A 22,117-nucleotide genomic window follows, 5' to 3' on the forward strand; every position below is an offset into this window, starting at 1 on the left:
TCTGAAGATGGACTGGAATTTAATTTTAATAGGATATCATCTGGAAATCTTTCCGAACATAGAAACATTAGAAGATAGGAGCAGGAGCAGGCCATTCGGCCCCTCGAGCCTGCTCCGCCATTTAATGAGATCATGGCTGATCATCCAAATTCAGTACCCTGTCCCTGCTTTCTCCCCATATCCCTTTAGAAATATATATGTAACTCCTACAACTGAAAGTTTTCTGTATTAAAATCATAAAATCAAAAAGCTATTTTCATATGTGAGCGATTCAAAACATAAATCTAATCTAATAAATTAATGAAAATGACCACTTTTCCTTTTATAAACATAATAATCTAAAACTCAATAAGCACAGACAATTTTACTTTGGAACAGGAGGACAGAACAGAATTAAAAAGGAACCGTCTCCTAGGTCACTCCATTCCTTGCACATCCCCCACTCCACCCCAAAAAGAACACAGCATCTGCCAGTAGTCATGACAGAGTAAATCCTACATAACAAGCACATTAGCTAACTTTTCCCCCTCTAAAAGTAGGCTATTTTCAGACTTTATAAAAAGCACTGCCATACATGCTCATAAAATTCGTTGCTCTGCAGTTGTTCCCTTCAATTCCATCTTTGAGCTTTACCTTAAAAGTTCAGCCCTCCCCTTGGCATTACATGAATTAGAAGCAATAAATGGTGTAGAAAAATAGATCCTACAATGTAACTTCTAAAGTCATTCAAGAGCTTAGCAATAAACCAACCCAAATGCTTAATACTACACTGTCACAAGAATATAAATGCCTTTTGGGGAGGGGGGGGGACTGTGAAACCTGTGGAGTCCAGAGCCAATTTGTGTAATTAAACTTGTTTTTGCTCCCACCATACATTTCAATGTAAACATTTGCCATTTGAAAATGTCTACTTACTGCAGCTCCTTGCTGAGAGATTTATCAGACACTCATATGTCACAGCCATTTCTGACTGCTGTGAGGTTTCTTTCAAGTTTTGCTCTAGATTGGAATTTTAATTTGATTAGTCTCCATGAAACGGCATCATTTAAAGAGATTTACGTCTTACTGAAGGCACTTTGTTCACACTTGCATGGAAGAAACAAAGTAATCCCATTTTGTAAGGAAAAAGCCGCTAACTCTGTTTAATTACAGATAATAGAACAGCTCTCTTAATTTACCTTTGGAAAAGACAGTTTGCCACATAGGAAGGGCAAGGAAGTGGCTGCTGCCAATCTGGGGCATTTCTACTCACTCACTGACTGTTGTAAAAAGGAAAAAAATATATAGCTGGCAGTGAGCTACAGAACGAATGAATTCAAAGCCTTGTGGTGATAAACTGCAACACGGATTAAATGCAGTTTTGTTAATGTGTACTATATATGAACACTAGATAGTTTTAAAGTTAATTTCCTATTTAAGTTACACAAGAGGAATGCTAAAAGCAGCAGAACTAATACAACGTAGCCAAAGAGTAATGAAGCAGCCCACAACACACAAAGTGAATGTTATACATTGTGTCAGCTATCACGCAGTCAAACTACATATTATTGGTGGACCCCTCAAGATCAAACTTTGAGCAATTAACAATATAGACATCACTCAGGCCATATAGTATATCCAACAAAATCTCACTACACAGCTAATCGACCATTGCAAATATAAAACAGGACAAAATGTTAAATTAATATCTAATTAAAACAAACTGGAAGCTATCAAGTTGAAGGATATATAGCAAAGCACCACAAAGCTCCATAATTTTACCAGAAGCATCTTGCAGTGATATTAACTACAGCATATGAATTTATTTTAGCATTCTAATCTCTAAACTTGCCCTGAATTAACAGTAGATTCAGAGAAATACTGGAACAAAGCTTTGAGCTTTCGAAGTTTAATTTATGGTTTTAACATAATATACTATTTGAGGATTCACCTCTCCCACCCCCACCTCCCGTCAGTCAAGTGAAGATTCTAATCCCAACAGCTGTAATCTTAAGCCTGTTCGCCATAATTTTGATCCCTACCGGCCACAGCTCTCCCAACTGACCAGAATGCTGGCTGATACTGTACCAATTATATGGGAAACTTTGATGTAATGCAAGTTAGTTACAAACTTCAAAGATCTAAAAGCTCAGACCTCCTGCAGTCTTGGTTTGAATTGCTAAATTTGTGTTTGTGGGTTTCAAACATTCAGCACAACCCATAATTTATAAATTGTTAAATGCCACAAGCAGTAAAACTTGATTATCCAGAAAGTACTGCTTCACCAGCGAGATAATTTGGCTCATTTTAGACCAATCTACAAAAATGTAAACATGCAGCATTTCCTTTTAAGTTGAACTTCAAAAGGCTCAGTATCGCAAATGATAAGAATCAGCTCAAAACTACATTACTGAGACCAACATTTGTAATGTTACCATTTCTTGAAGTAGTTTTAATTAGGTGCCAAGACATGAGCCAATTACCAGCTGACAGTAATAATGAATTTGTCAGATACTGTGCAGTGAACAGCATGCCAAATGCAAATCATTTTGTTCACTGGTGACTTAAAGTTGAGGCCTTTATTTAACGCAATAAAAGCTGTCTTAGAATTCAATAAAGCAAAACCTCTAATATTTGCCATAATAGAGCGGATCTTGCCCCCCTTCTTTCTGCATTAGATTTTTTTTCCATTTAAAATAAAAGATAGCATACCTGCTCAGAAATGTAAGAACTGCAAAGTTGGCTTAGTGACTGTTGGAATGTACTAAACTGCCATCATCTTCCCAGGCATAGGAACTGAGCCTGTATTAGATCAGAAATACATAAACTAAAAATAGCACCGCTGACAAGGACATTGCACCCTAGTCCCCTTCATTATAGCCGCTGTATTCCTTTGAACAGCATACTTGTCATAATTCAAAATTGCTTAAATTTGAACAGAACTAGTAAGGATGGGGGAAATCTTGCATAAAAAGGCAACATACTACAGATTCAGTCAAGAAGTCAGAATGAGGTGAGATTTTAGATTAATAATTTATTCACCCGATCATGGAGGTAGCAGGCTGTCAGAAAACACACAACATGCGACAGCATACTCAAATGATGCCATTAGCCCACTATCAACAACAGTATATTACACTTGACCTTTTAGCTACAAAGTTCCTTTTTAACTCTAATCAGTGAAAGCTATGGATCATAATACTTGTGATTCAACTTTGAAATGATGGAAAGATGCTGCAAAGACATTCAAAAATAGAGATTTATATAAATCATTCTAATTGAGAAAGAGATTTGCTCTGTGCACTATGTACAAGATCGCAATCCTGTTCTTTATAAAAGGGTTTATAATTGGTTGCACACACCAGAAAGCTTCCCCCATTGTAGCCACGTGCAGTGTGCAAAGTGTTACTGAATATAGTTACAATAGGAGTTACGGAATATAGTTACAAATTTGTATCCTGTAAGGCAAAACTATATGATTCCAAATACAGGGTCCCATTCATACAGTTAAAACAATGGAGTCAGATTGAATACAAAATCAGGATATTTTGAAAGACAAAACTTAAATCTTTTAACTTATTAATTTCCCAAAAGGGTCAGGCGTTATTGCTGCTACCACCATGTTGAATACCCCAGGACTGGCTTTGTATTTATTGATGCGCTATCAATTACTCATAAAAGACTGAGAGTTAAGAGAGTAACTAAAGGCTTTTATTAACAAAAGAATGAAGGTCTGCCTCGAGTGGGCGACCGGTCCAGAAATACAAAGGGCTGGGGAGCAGTCACCTTTATACTAGGACTTGTGGGAGAAGTCAGCCGAGGCATGTCCAGGCATGTACACAGTGGAATACAAACAGTGGTTTACCACATTTATAACCATCCACTTGAGATGGACGAACATGCTTTTAAACTTTAGTCATCATTTCCATTCAGCAACTTGCCACTTCCACAAGTTTTTTTTAATGAAAATGCAAACTAAGACAATGGGATGGTAAGGTTAAGTACAGCATGCTCATATTCAACTCAGAGTGGCTCATAATTTTAAAGTGAAGAACTCTGCCCTGGTGTCAATAGCTGACAAGAGAGACTGTGCCAAACAGCCATTTTCACTCCGGGCCAGAAGAATGTTTATGAAAGCACAGGGCAATACAGAATGCACCCACCCATCCTACAATATCAAACATTCAGAAGCAGCCTTAATGTTGTGCGTCAGCAATTCCACCACAACTATTTTTCCACAAATAAATTCGCTGTATTCTGAAACCTTTTTGTACCTGCCCCAAATTACACAGTAATGGGAGCTTCTTTGAACTTTTCTCATCTTCAAATTGCTTCACTTATTTTCTTAGACCTTAATCAGCTTTACTAAAACTGAAGAAAATCAGGTTAGAGAATAATCACTATTGCCTAATATAAAACAGATTCTTCAGAGCGGAGGAATAATTTGATTGAAAAGCTGCGATGAATCTATACATCAAATAACCTGCGACAAAGCAATCAGAAAACAAATGAACGATTTCAAACGAATCATTACTCAACACACAGCAACACAACTAATAAGTTCCTTTCCAACCAACCATTTCAAATTTTGCTACAGCCTAGTAAAAACCACTTGTCAAAAACATCCTGAAGCAATCATAAGTCAACAGCGAACACACACAAACTTATCATAGAATTCTATGAATCATAGAATGGCCGCCTTCCATGCTGTAACCATTCAGCCCGTCGAACCTGTGTCAACTCTCAGCTAGTCCCACTCCCCTGCCCTTTCCCTGTAGCCCTGCAATTTTTTTTCTTTCAGATACTTATCCAACTCCCTTCTGAAAGGAAGGATTGAGTCTGCCTCCACCACCCTTTCAGGAAGTGCATTCCAGGTCTTAACCACTCGGTGCATAAAAAAGTTTTTTCTTACGTCGCCTTTGGTTGTTTTGCCAATCACCTCAAGTCTGTGCCCTCTGGTTCTCGACCCTTCTGCCAATGGGAACAGTTTCTCTCTACTCTGTCCAGACCACTCATGATTTTGAATACCTCTATCAAATCTCCTCTCAATTTTCCCTGCTCTAAGGAGAACAACCTCAGCTTCTCCAGTCTATCAACGTAACTGAAGTCCCTAATTCCTGGAATCATTCTCGTAAATCTTTTTGAAGGCCTTCATATCCTTCCTAAATTGTGGTGCCCAGAATTGGACACAGTACTCCAGTTGGGGCCGACCCACTGTTTTATACAGGATCATAATTTCCACACTTTTGTACTCTATACCTCTATTCATGAAGCCCAGGATCCCGTAAGCCTTTTTAACTGCTTTCTCAACCTGCCCTGCCAACTTCAGCAATTTGTGCACATATATCCGCAGGTCTCTCTGTTCATGCACCCCCTTTAGGATTGTACCATTTAGTTTTTATGTCCTCTCCTCATTCTTTCTACCAAAATGTATCACTTCACACTTTTCTGCGTTAAATTTCATCTGCCACATGTCCGCCCATTTCACCAGCCTGTTTATGTCTTCCTGAAGTCGATCACTCTCCGCCTCACTGTTCAGTATACTTCCAAGTTTTGTGTCATCTGCAGATTTTGAAATTGTGCCCTATACACCAAAGTTCAAGTCATTAATATATATCAAGACAAGAAAAGCAATGGTCCTAGAACCAACCCCTGGGGAACACCACTGTGTACGTTCCTCCAGTCTGAAAAACCACCGTTCACCACTACTCTGTTTCCTGTCACTTAGCCAATCCCATATCCATGCTGCCACTGTCCCTTTTATTCCATGGGCTTCAACTTTGCTGGCAAGCCTATTATGGGGCACTTTGTCAAACGTCTTTTGGAAATCCATGTACACTACGTCAACTGCATTACCATCATCAACAAAACTTGGTCAAGTTGGTTAAACACGATTTGCCTTTAACAAATCCATGCTGGCTTTCCTTAATTAATCCACACCTATCCAAGTGATTGTTAATTTTGTCCGATTACTGTTTCTAAAAGCTTCCCCACTACCGAGGTTAAACCAACTAGCCTGTAGTTGCTGGGTTTATCTTTACACCCTTTTTTGAACAATGGTGTAACATTTGCAATTCTCCAGTCCTCTAGCACTACCCCCATATCTATGGAGGACTGGATTATTATGGCCAGTACCTCTGCGATTTCTGACCTCAATTCCCTCAGCATCCTAGGATGCATCCCATCCACTCCTGATGACTTATCTACTTTAAGTACAGGCAGCCTTTCTAATAACTCCTCTATCAATTTTTATCCCATCAAGTGTCTTCACTACCTTCTCCTTCACTATGTCTATGGCAACATCCTCTTCCATGGTGAAGACAGATACAAAGTACCTCAGCCATACCCTCTGCCTCCATGCATAGGTCTCCTTTTTGGTTCCTAATCGGCCCCACCCCTCCTCTTACTACCCTTTTACTACGTATATGCCTATAGAAGACTTTTAGATTACCTTTTATGTTAGCTGCCATTCTTTGCTCATACCATCTCTTTGCCCCTCTTACTTTCTTTTTCACTTCTCCTGACTTTTCTGTATACAGCCTGATTCTCAGATGTATTTGCAACCTGACAGCGGTCATATGCGCTCTTTTTCTGCTTCATCATATTGACTATTTGTTAAGTTAAAATTTTCCATTTATACTTACAGACACACATATTCCACTTCTAATAAATTCAAGCAATTTCTCTTTCCCCACTTACTCCATTCTGCAAAAAAATTTACTTAGGTGTGTTTTTCTCCAAATTCACATTAGGTGAAGGAAAACTGAAAACGCTACTGTAGTAAGTTCTACAGGTCAACTACTGACACTTGTGGCACTTTTGTAAAGCACGTCATAAAGACAAAGTGAAAGGAGGAGTATTAAGGGACATGACTGAAAGCCATATTGAAAAAGTAAGTTTTGAGTTGACTTCTGATGGAGGGGTCAGAGCTGGAGGGTGGGAGAAACTGAAGAGAGGTAGAAGGGAGAATTTCATAGAACAGGGCCATTGCAGCTGAAGACTCTAACTGAAAGAGTCGTACAAAGGAGGACAGGAACACAAGGCAGGAAGGCAAACACAGGACCATAGAGCTAAATGAGACTATGGGGGGGGGGGGGGGGTGCAGGTGGGGAGAGGAATGAAAGCCATGGAGGCATCCGTAAATAAGGACAAAGATTATGAAGTTTATGTTTAGACAGAAGGGAGCCAGTGAAGGTCGACAAGCACAAAGGCATTAGGGGAACGCAATTTAGTGTGGGGCTGGATGCAGACTACGGAGTTTTGCGTAGTGTGCTATTTGTTAAAGGATAGAACACGACAGGCCGGCACGTTGGAATATTCAAGTCTGGAGGCAACTAAGACATTGATGAGCATTTCAGCAATCTTGGGGGTGAGGTACGGGTGGAGGCAGGTGATGTTACAAAGGTTTGAAGTTCAGCTCAGTCAAACAGACACCAAAATTGCACACTTCAATCTGAGGGAGCTACTTAAAAATAAGATTCGGGTGCCAAGACACTGCATTTTCGGCAGAAGCCACACTCTGATGCTGAATATAAGGAAATCTTTGCTCATCCAGGACTAGATATCAGCCAAGCAGTTGGACAACATCGTGGTGTTGGAGCAATCCAGAATGGGGGCAGAGAGAGATAACACTTTGTTTTGTCGGCATTAGGGTTACAAAATTCCGGGAATTTTTAAAAGAGGAAACTTTCCATGGGGATTTTGACCCTTATATTATCTTTGTCATCAAAATAGACATACTGTTCCATACTAATAAAAACAGGCTTTCAAAACTTTATTTAGGTTATAATTTTGAACTTTATTGAACCCCCCACAAAAAAGACCCATCTAAAATAAAGTAAGAGCATCAGCTTACTTAGCCTGTAATTTGTCCTTATTTTGTCCCTTTGAGTCTTCTACTCATGAATCTTCTGAGTCTTCTACTCCTCATTGCTCCTCCTGATTCTCTGACTCTGGCTCTGACGTGTCCATTTCCTCCTCTGTGTCAGTGTCTAGCTGTGTGGTGGGCACTTCTGTATCTGGCTCAATAAGTTGTAGGTTCGCCCGGATAGCCACCAGTTTCTCCACTCTCGTTAGTCAGACTGTTGTGCACCTTTGTATGCGTAGTCCCAAAAAGTGCCCAGTTTCATTCAGAGGCCGCTGATGAAGGTGGGATTTGGAGTATCACCGATGCAATGGGTGACCGGGCCTCAGATGCACAAAGTCCCTTCCACCAGGTATGTACACGGATATGCTTGCATGATTCCCATATCCCATCCCCATTTCAAAGACCTTGCTTGGTAGAGAACTTTGCCAGACTTCCCAGAACTTTGCCCACATCCAGATTGAGATGGTGTGAGAGGGTAGAAATCACACTGTAAGCATTGTTGATCTGTTCTCCAGAAAGTATTGGTCTCCCAACATGCTTTGGGTCCAGCATGTATGCTGCACCATGAATCGGTTTGACACACAATTCTTGACACGTCTGTATGAATTGAACAATTGCCTTCTCCTCTGCTTCGAGCAGCAGGGATGTGGGTAGGGCTAAACTTCCCGTGGAAAGTTTCTGATTTGTTCTTTTAAATCAGCAAAAAGCCTGAGAACATCTGACAAGACAGCATTATCTCCTTTAATCTGAGCAATTGCAGATGCTACTGGTGAAAGTAGTTTAAGGCTGCTAACCACTCTCTCCCAAAACACATCATCCAGCAGTATTTTCTTGGTGGTTTCCATATCCGCAGACTGGGATATTACCATTTCTTGCAGCGACTCCTTACCCTCCAGAAGGCTGTTGTACATTATGACAACGCCACCCCATCTAGTGTTACTGGGCAGCTTCAGTGTGGTGTTCCTGTTCTTTGTCATTTGCTTGGAGTTGTAGGTTGCTGCAACTACCTGTTTTCCCCCGACATACTTAACAACTTGCTTGGCTCTCTTGTACAGTGTTTCCATGGTTCTCAAACCCATGATGTCCTTGAGGAGCAGGTTGAGCCCATGAGCTGCGCACCCAATAGACGTAATATGAGGGTAGGCCTCCTCCACTTGAGCCCAAGCAGCCTTCATAGTCGCAGCATTGTCAGTAACTACTGCAAAGACCTTTTGTGATCCAAGATCGTTGATGACCGCTTTCAGCTCATCAGCAATGTATGTGCATGTGTGTCTGTTGTCCTTCGTGTCTGTGCTCTTGAAGAACACTGGGAGAGGAGTGGAGACGATGTAGTTTATGATGTCCTCGCCTTGTACATTTGACCACCCATCTGAGATAACTGCGACACAGTCTGCCATCTCTATCGTTTCTTTGAGTTTTCCTTGGACTCTGTTATATTCAGCCTCCAGCAAGTAAGTAGACAAAGCATGTCTGGTGGGAGGACAGTATGCAGGGCAACTAATATTGAAAAATTTCTTCCAGTACACATTGGCTGTGAGCATGAGGGGGCTAATCGCTCATCCACTCATCCAACCAATCAGGACACATCTGTTCACAGTCACACACAAAACTTGTAATTATTAAAACAAGCCAAGTAAGAAGAAAAAGTCAAGATGGTGGCCTAGACGGTCCGGTGCTAGCGCGCTCTCCCTGCTTCGGGCGGCCCGCTCTCGCCGCTCGCTCCCGCAACCGGAGCGAAGTGTTTGGCGAGTCGGGTGAAGGCAGTGCAGCGCGGCGAGCAGCAGCAGCAGCCACGACGACCCGCTGGAGCACGTCGGCCGGCAGCTCCATGGCGGGAAGCTCGCAGTCCGACTGGGAGGAGGGGAGCCGGGCATGGCGGCCAGAGGTCGGATCGCGAGCGGGAGAAGCAGGCCACCATATGTGGAGCCGGCAACAGTGAGGAGGAGGCCACGGTGACGAGGAGGACGGAGCGGCTGAGGGACATCGTGCTCCCACTGCCACTGGAAGCCATTGAACTGACTTTCTGAACACGGCGCTGTAAGAATAGCTGACGTGTCCCCACGGGGAGTAAGCATTCCATTGTACTTGTACTAGTACTGGTTACATATGGCAAATTGAATTGAATTGAAAAACATATATTGATTAAGAAATTCCTTAATAATTAAGATTCCATCTCTGTTAGTTATTTTAAGAGAGGACCTGTGGAAAAAAAAAATACAAAAAAAATAATGCTAACATGTGCTTTTTTGGGCAAAATTCCCAAGCTAAACTTCCCGTGGAAAATTTCCCGGAAAATTTCCACCCCTTCGCAACCCTAGTCGGCATACATCTGGCTAACCCCATGCCTACAAATGATGTTGTCAAAAGGCAGCATGTAGATAAGGAAAAGGGGCCAAAGATAGAGCTTTGAGAGACACCCAATGGGCCATGTGGAACAAGATAGAAAGCCACGACAGATGTGCTGGCTGTATTAGGACAGGTAGAAGTGAAATTACAAATGTTCCACATGGAAAACAGCATTAACAGTGCAATTTTGATCATTGTAGCTGGTTGCAAAAGTTTCCAATTCATATGCTGAGCCTCTATTATCACAACATGGTACTTACAACACTGGTGTACTCTCTGCACCCCAGCCTAGAATGCAAGATACAGACTCCCCTCAAAGGGCGAGTACATCATCACTTCAGTTGCATGTCGGTCAGTGCTGGACTGACAAATAACCTACTCAAGCTCCTCAACTTCTGATGCTTAAACTTGCATTAAATTCAGCTGTTGCAACTCAAGCTTTCCCTGGTCAGCTTCCAATTCCTGCTAAGACACAGCGGGTTCGAAGGAGAGAACTTGCTTTCTACCACAGTGATGCATTGTACCTCCATCAATGCAGCACACTCTCTCTCTCTCTCTGTACTCAGTGAAGCAGAGTAGGGGCTTCAGCACATAATTCAATGCAGTAAAATATGTAATCTATAATAGCACACTGAAAAGATTTTGTAGTAACAAGTGTCAAACAAGTCTAATGCAAGTCTCATTCCATCTGTGGCTTGTGCCACAAGAATTGTAACCTGCAACAGTTGTTCAGCACCATCACAGTTATGTACACATGTATAAATTTAGACCAGAATTATTATCTTTTTTTAAAGGAACTGCAAATGCTGGAAATCTCTACCTGACATATTACCCATCTTGTCAGATGCTGATGTTCCTGCATTCTGTTTTCAGTTTTTATTTGAGAATTTTTGCACATGAATAGTGTTGTATGTTTACTCATGGCATTACATAGATCATTTTAACTCCTATGCTGACCTTCAGCTTGTCCCCTCCACAGCTTAAAAACATTTTTCAAAAAAGAGAAATTCACATTATTTCAAGCAAGCATTTAATGTTTGTTAATGGTTCAAATATGAATCCCTAACCACAACAGCATCTGCACAATCTGTAGTAGTTCTCAGTCAGACTGATAAAAGTGGACCAGTACTGCACAACAGTAGAGCTGCTCATTTCTGAAAAGGCTCGGGTTTAAGAAAAAACAAGGAATAATTTTGAAGCAAAGAAGAAAATATATCAGGCCTCCCAGATATATCATTTGTCACACAGGCATAGAGTAAAACCAAGGCGGCAGCTGCAGCCCAACTGTTAATTAAGCAGCATCAGCAAACCACCCAAAAAGGCGAGAGGTTACTCATTTAGTAAAATATACAAATGATTGGGGAAGCAAAAATATAACTAGCATGTTACATTTTGAAGTTAACATACAACCAGTTCCTGGTGCTCATGTTCCAAATTCATTCCTCAAATAATGTGTTCAAAAGCTGCCCTTTTATAAGAACCAGCACTGAAGTTGTTACTTTATAGTCATGAGCATTAGCTCACACTACAACAGATCTAATCAATGTTACTTCCAATGATGATCATAGAATAAATATGCAAATAAGTGTTAAAATTAAGGTCAATCACACTCCATGCCAAAATTTGATGCCTCACCTAAAAGTCTGCAATCAGTCTAAAAATTAGCCAATATTGAAAATATGTCAGAACTAACACACATCCTGCTTTAATACATGCAAGATATGACTTGGGCTCTGCCACCTACTCCAGTTATTTTCAACAATGTAACAGAAGAGTGTACCACAGTATTTTTCAAACCTGTTCCAAGACAAAATTGTTCAGTTTTTAATAAATCAGTACATATTTTCCATGAAATATAATTTCACTTACAAAAAGCCACAAAGCATTTGTAAGCAGCAATATTTGTTTTACCACTCTAAACAAGTACATGAAGTTGATCCTGCCTACGGCAAGATACAATTTTCTCGCCCTCCCGGGTTCTAGCAGTCATTGATGAGCTGAAAGTAGTTCAGTGCTTGTAACTAACCAAACATCTTTTTTTATGGAAGCATTTTATTGGCCTACAAAACACTAATGCACAGGAACCACAGAAGCTAAAGTTTGGAAAAGACCAAAAATGCTCCTTTAAGAGGCTCACAATCTGAGGATACCAAAATGACTAACATGCCAAATTGAAAAGGTACAGGATTTGATCTAAAGTTTTGTCTAATAGTTCATTCACACTACAACAGCAACATCAGTGAGAATCAGTTTCGTCTTTGCACAGACATTGCAGTTACCGCACAAAGGCAGCTCAAATCCAGCATCAGGACCTAACCAGACAACAGAACCAAACTGAGCAAGATACCTGCAAATTTGCTGTCAGTTCAGAGCTTGGCACTTAAATTATACTCTTAAAATGAGCACAAAACGGTTCAGCTTTGCACCAATGTTAGACTTGTGCAGTGGTGAATGTGTCATAGCGCACAAGTCAACAAGGAGGCAGAGTGGCTTCAGAAAAGTAGTTTGGTGCACACTTAGCTCATTTCTGTATTATCCTGTTACATTACCACTACACTATGACCCAGATTTTCCTGTCAAAATAGCAGTGAGGCTAAAGGTGCTCACTGTTATTTAAGTGCAAATGGTACGGCAATTTCAGATGGCGGGCAGACGCGTGGTTAAACTCAAATATTCAAAAGGTGATGTCCGAATTGCGCCGCTCCTCTGTCGGCTTCATGATAACGGCATCTCGCTGTCTGTCTCATCATTGAAATGCATTGAATGGCGTGAAGTTGCTGTATTTGCATGGCAGATACAAACTAAACTCGCCACAGAAAGTTAAGTCCTGTCCATTTCAGTCCAAGCACCCTTTTAACGACAGAATAAGTGTTAATTACTATCAGTCAACCTCTCTGGCACTCAAAATTAACTATCACAAGCGTGGAGTCTCATTCCTTCAGGTTATAATTATTGTTGGAGCATTAAAAAAAAAAAAAAATTCACATTTCACAATCCATACATTTTTTTTAAATGTGAAATTTTAAATTAACTTTTCCTTTCCGTTTCTTTTTCTCTCTCAGTCCAATCTTTCTTTCCCGCTCTAGTTCTCTTCATGCACCCGATTTGACATTGAATTCATCCACTAATTTACACTTCCTTTGCAATCCTTGTGTTATTAACTGTACAATCCTTCAGATTGCTTGGTTAAGGAGATACACAGTTGCTTACCCTGTTCACTCAGGTCCCAGATGCCCCGTTTCCCTCACTATGACGTTATCAGCTCACACTTTCAGCAACTTGCCACGCAAAAATAGTAAAAACCTAAATGTGCAGGGGCAAATCTAACTAACGGCAGATGCCATTACATGACCTGCTACAGCAAATTATGGTCCAATATCTTTCAAAATAGATGCAATAGCAATACTTTGGTCGGTTCATTTTTGAATCTGGAAAAAAGAGAGTTTGGTTTTTGTTCAACTGATTTTGACAATACAAGACTAACATAAATGAAGAACTTACGATATCTGACACACATTTCTCTGCAGGATTTGAATTATTATACCCCTCTTCCTGCGCCATTTTGCAGCCCAGGAGAGTGAGGAAATATACTTCTATGCTTGGTTATACCCCTGAAATGGACCACTGACATAAAAACAGTAGAGCTGACTTGCCCCTCTCATGAGTAGTGGCATGAATAATGAAATATGTACAGCATAAATGACCAAGTGGTGAATCACATACTAAAAACACACATTCGGTGACATGTTAGAACACCTCAAAAGGCCACCACTGCATCACAGATTCTTAACACAAGTCAATAACCCAAACTTAGCTGGCTTTGTCAAGACTTCAGAAATGAAATGTAATAGACATCAAATAAAACCATTACAAGTGTTAGATGGAAGAGGGATATGAAATCCAGAAATATTACATACCAAACATGACTTTGAAAATGAGGGCAGAAAGAATGTGCATGGTTAAGCATACAACATAATGCAAAGCTAGAGAATAGAACATAAGAAATAAGAGTAGGCCATATAGCCCCTCGAGCCTGCTCCGCCATTCAATAAGATCATGGCTGATCATCGACCTCAACTCCACTTTCCCGCCTGATCTCCATATCCCTTGATACCCCTGAAGTCCAAAAATCTATCTGTCTCAGCCTTGAATATACTCAAAGACTCAGCATTCACAGCCCTCCGGGGCAGAGAATTCCAAAGATTCACAACCCTCTGAGTAAAGAAATTCTTCCTCATCTCAGTCTTAAATGGCCGCCCCCTTATCCTGAGGCTATGCCCCCTAGTTCTAGACAGTCCAGCCAGGGGAAACAACCTCTCAGCATCTACCCTGTCAATCCCCTTCAGAATCTTGTATGTTTCAATGAGATCACCTCTCATTCTTCTAAACTCCAGAGAGTACAGGCACTTTCTACACAATCTATCATAGGACAGCCCTCTCATCCCAGGAATCAATCTAGTGAACCTTCATTGCACTGCCTCCAAGGCAAGTATATCCTTCCTTAGATAGAGACCAAAACTGTGCACAGTACTCCAGGTGTGGTCTCACCAAGGCCCTGTACAATTGTAGCAAGACTTCCTTACTCTTATACTCCAACCCCCTTGCAATAAAGGCCAACATGCCATTTGCCTTCCTTATTGCTTGCTATACCTACATGCTGGCTTTCTGTGTTTCTTCCACGAGGACACCCAAATCTCTCTGAACACCAACATTTGAAAGTTTCTCACCATTTAAAAAATATTCTGAATAACCTCACATTTCCTCACACTATACTCCATCTGCCACCTTACTGCCCATTCACTGAGTCTATCTCTATCCCTTTGCAGACTGTGTGTTCTCCTCACCGCTCACTGTCCCACCTAGCGTTGTACCATTGATACAATATGGCAAGCTCATGTCATTATTACATCTTGTAATGATTACACAGGCATGAAACTGTAAACTGGATTTTTACATGATTCATGTTTTAGTATTTAAAGTTAAATTAGTGCATTTTGTGATTAATTTTTCAGCTTCTCGCAATATGCAGAAATCATATACCGAAGCATAATTTTTACCTGAATACGGAGTTAAATGGATTTATGAACATCGGCTTCTCTACAGCCACCCCACCCAGTATGTAAGCATAGGTATACTGCAATTGTGATACATTTCAGTTCAAGGTTATCTTAAATATACAATAGCATCTTACATAAAGTGCTAAAGAACTTGTAATTTTATAGCCCCTTTAACGCAGTAAAAGTCCCAAGGCGCGTCACGGGAGCGTTATCCAACAACATTTGAAACTGAGCCACACAAGGCGATATTAGGGCAGATGACCAAAAGCTCGGTCAAAGAGTTCGATTTTAAGGAGCTTCTCAAAAGAAGAAAGAGAGTTAGAGAGGCAGAGAAGTTTAGGGAGGGAATTCCAGAGCTTAGGGCCTTGACAGCTGAAGGCACGGCCGCCAATGGTGGAGCAATTAAAATCGGGGATGCTCCAGAGGCCAGAATTGGAGGAGCGCAGATATCTCAGAGGATTGTAAGGCTGGAGGAGATTACAGAGATAGGGAGGGGTGAGGCAATGGAGGGATTTGAAAAGAAGGATGAGAATTTTAAAATCGAGGTGTTGCTTAACCGGGAGCCAAAGTGGGTCAGTAAGCACAGTGGTGATGGATGAATGGGACTTGGTGAGAGTTATGCAGAGTGGTGATGGATGAATGGGACTTGGTGAGAGTTAGGACACGGGGCAGCAGAGTTTTAGAGGAGCTCAAGTTTACGGAGGGTAGAATGTGGGAGGCCAGCCAGGAGTATGTTGGAATAGTCAAGTCTAGAGGCAACAGCATCTTGTCTAACTGTGACATCAGCAATTATATGAGATATATTCAGTAACTCACTCAACAAGTCAACAAGCAAAGGATGGGCTCAAAAATGTAACAGAGGTAGCTTTTGAACTTGACTGACAGCTCTTTATGCAGAGATCTTTGGAGTAGGATACATACTAGCAATTTTTCTCATACCTTCAGTTCCGTCTTATTTTGCACTATCCATATGCAACAATCACATTGTGAAGGACTTCAACTTTCATCCTAATGCAGTTATGTAACAGATAATGTAAGAAATCTATTCTAAAGAGGGTATTTTAATGTCATGGCTTTAAGTATTTGTACCATCAGTAGCTTACAGCTTCTGTATATTATGTTTGCAAGAGTATGTATTTCATTTAAAAATACAACTGTTGAGCAAGAAATATTCCTTTATTTGGCATCTCCACAGAAAAGAGGTTTTATCATTAAGGACATGGCCTTGTTCCAAGGTAAACACGTTTTGATAAGATCAGATTTTAAGTATTTTACATACAGTAGGCAAAATATGAAAACTTGTATAAGGTTGACTGTGAAGTTAAAATGCTGGTTTCAATTTGAGACCAGCCGCAATCATTTTCCCGATAGAGTACTGAAGGGTTAATGCTTCGCGTAAATTGGGGAAAAAATGCTGCTCTTAAGACAGCTTTGACAAATATAGCTTCAGTAGAGAAAAAACAAGCTTAATTTTACAATAGGATTTTAAAAATTGGGAAACCTGCTTTAAAGGCAAAAGCAATAGTACATTAGAAATTAAAAAGGTTCCACCACAGGGTAGCAGAAACGTGAAACAGACTCACAGCACGAAGTACTGTTGGATTAATTAACTCCCTCAAAAAAAATGTACAAAAATTTAACAACAGTACTGAATGATAAAGATTAACAAACAGTCATCACTAAATGTGGTTTCCTGTGCTACTGGGTAGAATGCATCTGTGGAATGCAATTGCTATGGTTAGCAACACTGGATCGTCAGTATGAGTTTACTCCATTACCTTCTTGGATTTGGGGAGAGATTTTAGAGCTTCAATCTTTTTTTTTTTTTTTTAATTTGAAATGAGTTACCAGGAAATTAAGTGAATTAGATTGCATTCACAGTGGGGCAAATTGTACATGATCTGTGGAGGGATTTAGACAGAAGACCGTTCCATAATTTCTTACAAGTACTATCTGTGCTTTTGTGAAAAAGGCAATTATGAACAGCCTCTTACACCATGTCAAGCACACACATCCTTTGCATAGCAAAGAGCATAAAAATGTGTAACTTATGCTGCTTGCTTACAGTGAAAGAGAGATGGCAGAACAACTCAAATGAATGGGGCACACTTTACCAGCCTCTAGTACTACATCTTCTACAAACTTCCCCATTATTGGTTTGCAATCAGAGATTAGAATAATACTGCAGTCAGTCTTGCATAAAATTAAAATACAAGTTGGGCTCAGAACTATCTGCAATAATCTTGCATCTGAAGCAAAGTCAGTGCAGGATAGCTTCTTGGGCAATTTCATTACTGTTGACATCTACAAAGTCATGCACCAACTAAGGCCTTGAAATTGGTGAAAAAACAGCGTCGACGCACACCGTTATTAATGTGTAAATCGGCCAGAAACTTGTGGCGAGGAAGAGATACTCCGTCAATTGAAAATTGTCACAAGTTGCTGGACAATTTACGCTGTTCTGCCGTTACCTTAGCAAAAACGGTATCTCGCCCTTAACCTCCACGAGTTTCATGAAGTTGCTGAATTTCCACATTAATTGCCCATTAAACTCGCCACAGAAAGTTAAGTCTAGTAATGAATAGCGCAAGTACCTTTTAACAACGTGATATTTGCTAATGACTGCCATTCAACCCCTCTGGCCCAGAAAGTGAACAATTAAAAGTGTGGAGTCTCATTCCTTCAGTGAATTATTGTTGGAGATTTTTTAAACAATGTTTTCTTTTTTCCCTTGCATTTCCTCTGTCTCTTTTTTCATCTCTCTTAATTCAATCTTTCTTTTCCTCTCTTGTACGTGATTTGACAATGAATTCACCGACTCTAATTCACCCTCCTTCCTGTTTATTTCTCAATCCCTAAATCTCATTGGTTAAGGAAATAGACTGTTGGTCCCACTGTTCACCAAGGTCCCAGATGCCCTATCGCCCTCGTGGCACCGTTAGTAGCTCGCCCTTCCATCATCTTGCAGGGTAAAATATTTTGAGCTGCAGGGTGCAGGAAAAAGACTAACTAACTGGGTGAGATGCCCTCCTCCAGCTCATTATATTTCACCTTTGCATAAAAATCTCAGCACCGCATTCGTGCTACGCCACAGTATGGCAGCATAAACAGGCATCTGGTGTAGACTGAGAGGCTGCAGAGTAGCAACCCAAAAAAAACACCTGCTAGCTACAGTACTAGCGGAATAAAAATGTTAATAACTCATGCAAGACCACATCTTGAGTAGTGTGTGCAGTTTTGGTCACCTTATCTGAGGAAGGATGTTCTTGCCACGGAAGGAGTTCAGCGAAGATTCACCGGGCTGATACCTGGGATGGCAGGAATGACGTATGAGGAGAGATTGGGACGATTGGGCTTGTACTCGCTGGAGTTTAGAAGAATGAGAGGGGATCTCATTGAAACTTATAAAATTCTGACAGGACTGGACAGACTAGATGCAGGAAGGATGTTCCCGCTGGCCGGGGAGTCCAGAACCAGGGGTCACAGTCTAAGGATAAGGGGTAGGCCATTTAGGACAGAGATGAGGAGGAATTTCTTCACCCAGAGAGTGGTGAACCTGTGGAATTCTCTACCACAGAAGGCAGTTAAGGCCAATTCATTAAATATATTCAAGAAGGAGTTGGATATATTTCTTAAGGCTAAAGGGATCAAGGGGTATGGGGAGAAAGCAGGGACAGGGTACTGAATTTGGATGATCAGCCATGATCGCATTGAATGGCGGAGCGGGCTCGAGGGGCCGAATGGCCTACTCCCGCTCCTATCTTCTATGTTTCTATAGAAAAGCCATGTAAAAATTGATTTTTTTTCAATTTTAGAAACAAAGTTAATGTTAAATAAAAAGATACAGGAACAGAAAAGGATATTTTACCATTTGAAAAATAAAGCAGTGAATGTTCAAGCAACTGGCGATTCTACCTGTCATACAATGAATCTTTTGACCATGGTAAGCAGCTTTTATTCAATGCAACTTTCATTTTGACGTCGTCAAGTTATATTATATTTTAAGATTTAAAATTATGAAGATTAGGATTAGATTTACAAGGGTTCAAAAAGCACTTTTTGCACACGCTATAAAGTTTTATGGCGAGCCTTCTGATCAAATGCTAGAAAAATTACAATCCAGCAAGCAAAACAACCTTCAATCGGTGTAAGATTCAAATTAAACAAAAATAAATTCTTAAAAATGAAATACACCTCAAAACCTTGAAAAAGAGTCTTAATTAGAGCTCGTGGCAACAGGAATTACTAATAATGCAGTCCAGCTATAAATAAACACTGTCATAAATTTCAGTGTCAAGAAATTTAACAAATGGAAGCCTCACATGCCCAGCTCTAGCCTAAGAGATATAATTGCATCACCATTGTATGAAAGGAAAAATGACCAGCTAGAGAAGCGCCACAGCAATATACAAACAAAGGGTGTTAAAGTATCTTCAGGTGGTGTGTATCATCAGAACACTCTCAACTCAAGAGATCTGCGTTTGAATTTAAGCGTCCTCTTGGAAATACTTGAAGGGTATAAAGTAATATAGGTTATACCAGTCTTAACCAGGTTTTTACTGAGCAAAAGTGTACAATAGTTTTCCAGTCTCATTTCAAAGAGGCCACGAAGATAGCTGGTGTGACTATATTCAGCAAAAGTAGAGCAGAAGGTGCATATCTAACCTAGATTCAGGCAGATTACTCTGCTATACCTGACCTGGCAGTATTTGACATGGATATTTTGTACCGCAAGTTGCAAGAAATGTCAAAACAAAACAGAAAATGCTGGAAATACTCAGCAGGTCAGGCAGCATCTGTGAAGAGAGAAACAGAGTTAACGTTTCAGGTCGATGACCTTTCGTCAGAACTCTTGTTTCTCTCCACAGATGCTGCCTGACCTGCTGAGTATTTCCAGCATTTTCCATTTTCATTTTAGATTTCTAGCATCTGCAGTATTTTGCTTTTGCAGCAAGAAATGCCACCTAGTTCAGATTGTATTCTTCACCTTAAATGAACAAAAATGAATAAATAAAATCACACTAAACCCTACAAGTTCCAAATTTGGCATCTGTATTCTCCAGTGAAATGCATCACACTGTACACTGCCAATATATTTGGATGCAAGTCTCATACTTTACGAACTGAACGGATTGTATTCAACAGAGATTCTGGAATGTACCGTAATACCAACCTCTCAATTGTGGTACTATTTCCTCCAATATACTCCTGGTTCATAATATGAACAAATTCTTTCGACTAACTAGATTTTGCAAATACAATTCCATTGCTATAAACATAGTTTGAAAAGACCTTTATTCAACAGATCAATAGGAAAATGTTCATGTTTTATGGTAGACTGCACCATTTGCCCTCTGTACAATGGGAACTGTGTGCAAAGATTTACAATGCTTTCTGTGTTGAAGTCAGTGTTAATATTACTTTTAACTATTAGAGGTCACAGCTCAAACAAGACCAATTATTTATCAGTAACTCCTCAATCCTTTATAACACCCACTGCTATTATGTGTAGTGATAACTGAAGGTGTCTCACAACAGAGCAGTCAGAATATGACTGAAAAGGCAGAAACTGCAACTCTGAAAAAGCATTTTGATGCTGTGGGATTCTCATCAGTATTTTGGTTATACTTCAATTGGGATAGCTTACAATTACAGATCCATAACAGGTTACATGGTGGAATAGCTCATTTACACAGACCTAATTACTGCACATGATCAAGGAACCAAGAATAACCTGTCTCTACTGGTCTGTGACACAGATTTCAGATTTAGATATAGAATAGAACAGATCACTTTCAAATTATCAGACAAAAAATAAGTTTGATCATGTTTTCTTGAGATAAAGTCAAGATAATTAAATTTTGTAATGTCACTTTTTGCATTTGCAAAAATGCCAATTTGTGTACTTTTGAGTTGCATTGCTGATTTACTACTATATACTATTACAGGTACACAAGGAGTACATCTCCAAAAAAACTGGCTTAATTAGATAGGCATATAGGTAACTGCACTGTGTGGCAGAACAATATAAATCAGAAAGGTCCTAGATTTAATATCTAGACTGCTGGATTAATTTATCTCAGTCAGATCATCAGTGTCCCCGAGGCAGAAAAGGTTTTTTTTTTGGGGGGGGGGGGCGGGGGAAGAAAGAGAGAGAGAGAGAACAGGGATGAAGGGGAAAATAAAAATGGCTCCAGCTTGTTACCAGTTCAGGATCTCATTTTAGATTTTCTCAGAGACAGGAGTGTTAGACACTCCCGTAAGCAGTTTGAGTGTTCACTGTTTTAACTATAGGACAGCGTAACCCAGGAGTGTAAAAATTGTATCTCATTGTGATCTGAACTGGATATTCTTGTGTTTCCCCCAATATGCTTCTTCAATCTCAAATGCAGAAACCGTTCACACATAATTTGCATAATTGCAAATAATGCCCACTAATTCTGCAACACTGAAAATCCCGTCTTTGAACAGAGTTGGTAGCACTCTTGTTTCTCAGAAGATTGTGGGTTCAAGTCCCACTCCAGGACCTGTGCCCATGAAACTAGACTGGCAACAGCAGAGGGCGGAAGCAGTGTTGCACTTTTGAATGTGACACCCTTATATATATGCCTATCTAATTAAGCCAGTTTTTTTTGAGATGTACTCCTTTATTTACCTGTAATAGTATAGTAGTAAATATATATAAATGATCTAGACGAGGGAACTAGATGTAACATCTCCAAGTTTGCAGACGACACAAAGCTGGGTGGGTGTGTGTGCTGTGAGGAGGATGCAGAGAAACTCCAGTATGATTTGGACAGAAGCATGGCAAATGTAGCATAATGTGGATAAATGCGACGTTATCCACTTCAGTGGCAAAAACAGGAAG

General features: G+C 40.2%; 1 protein-coding gene across 2 annotated transcripts in view; it reads right to left on the reverse strand.

Moving 5' to 3' along the window:
* Positions 1-22,117, reverse strand: part of LOC147105267 (protein phosphatase 1 regulatory subunit 12A-like) — a 287,064-nt gene that overhangs the window by 247,172 nt on the left and 17,775 nt on the right. The window lies entirely within an intron of this gene.

Source organism: Somniosus microcephalus, chromosome 18, assembly GCF_052327205.1.
Source record: "Somniosus microcephalus isolate GS21.2 chromosome 18, FLI_Smic_1.0, whole genome shotgun sequence".
NCBI lineage: Eukaryota > Metazoa > Chordata > Chondrichthyes > Squaliformes > Somniosidae > Somniosus > Somniosus microcephalus.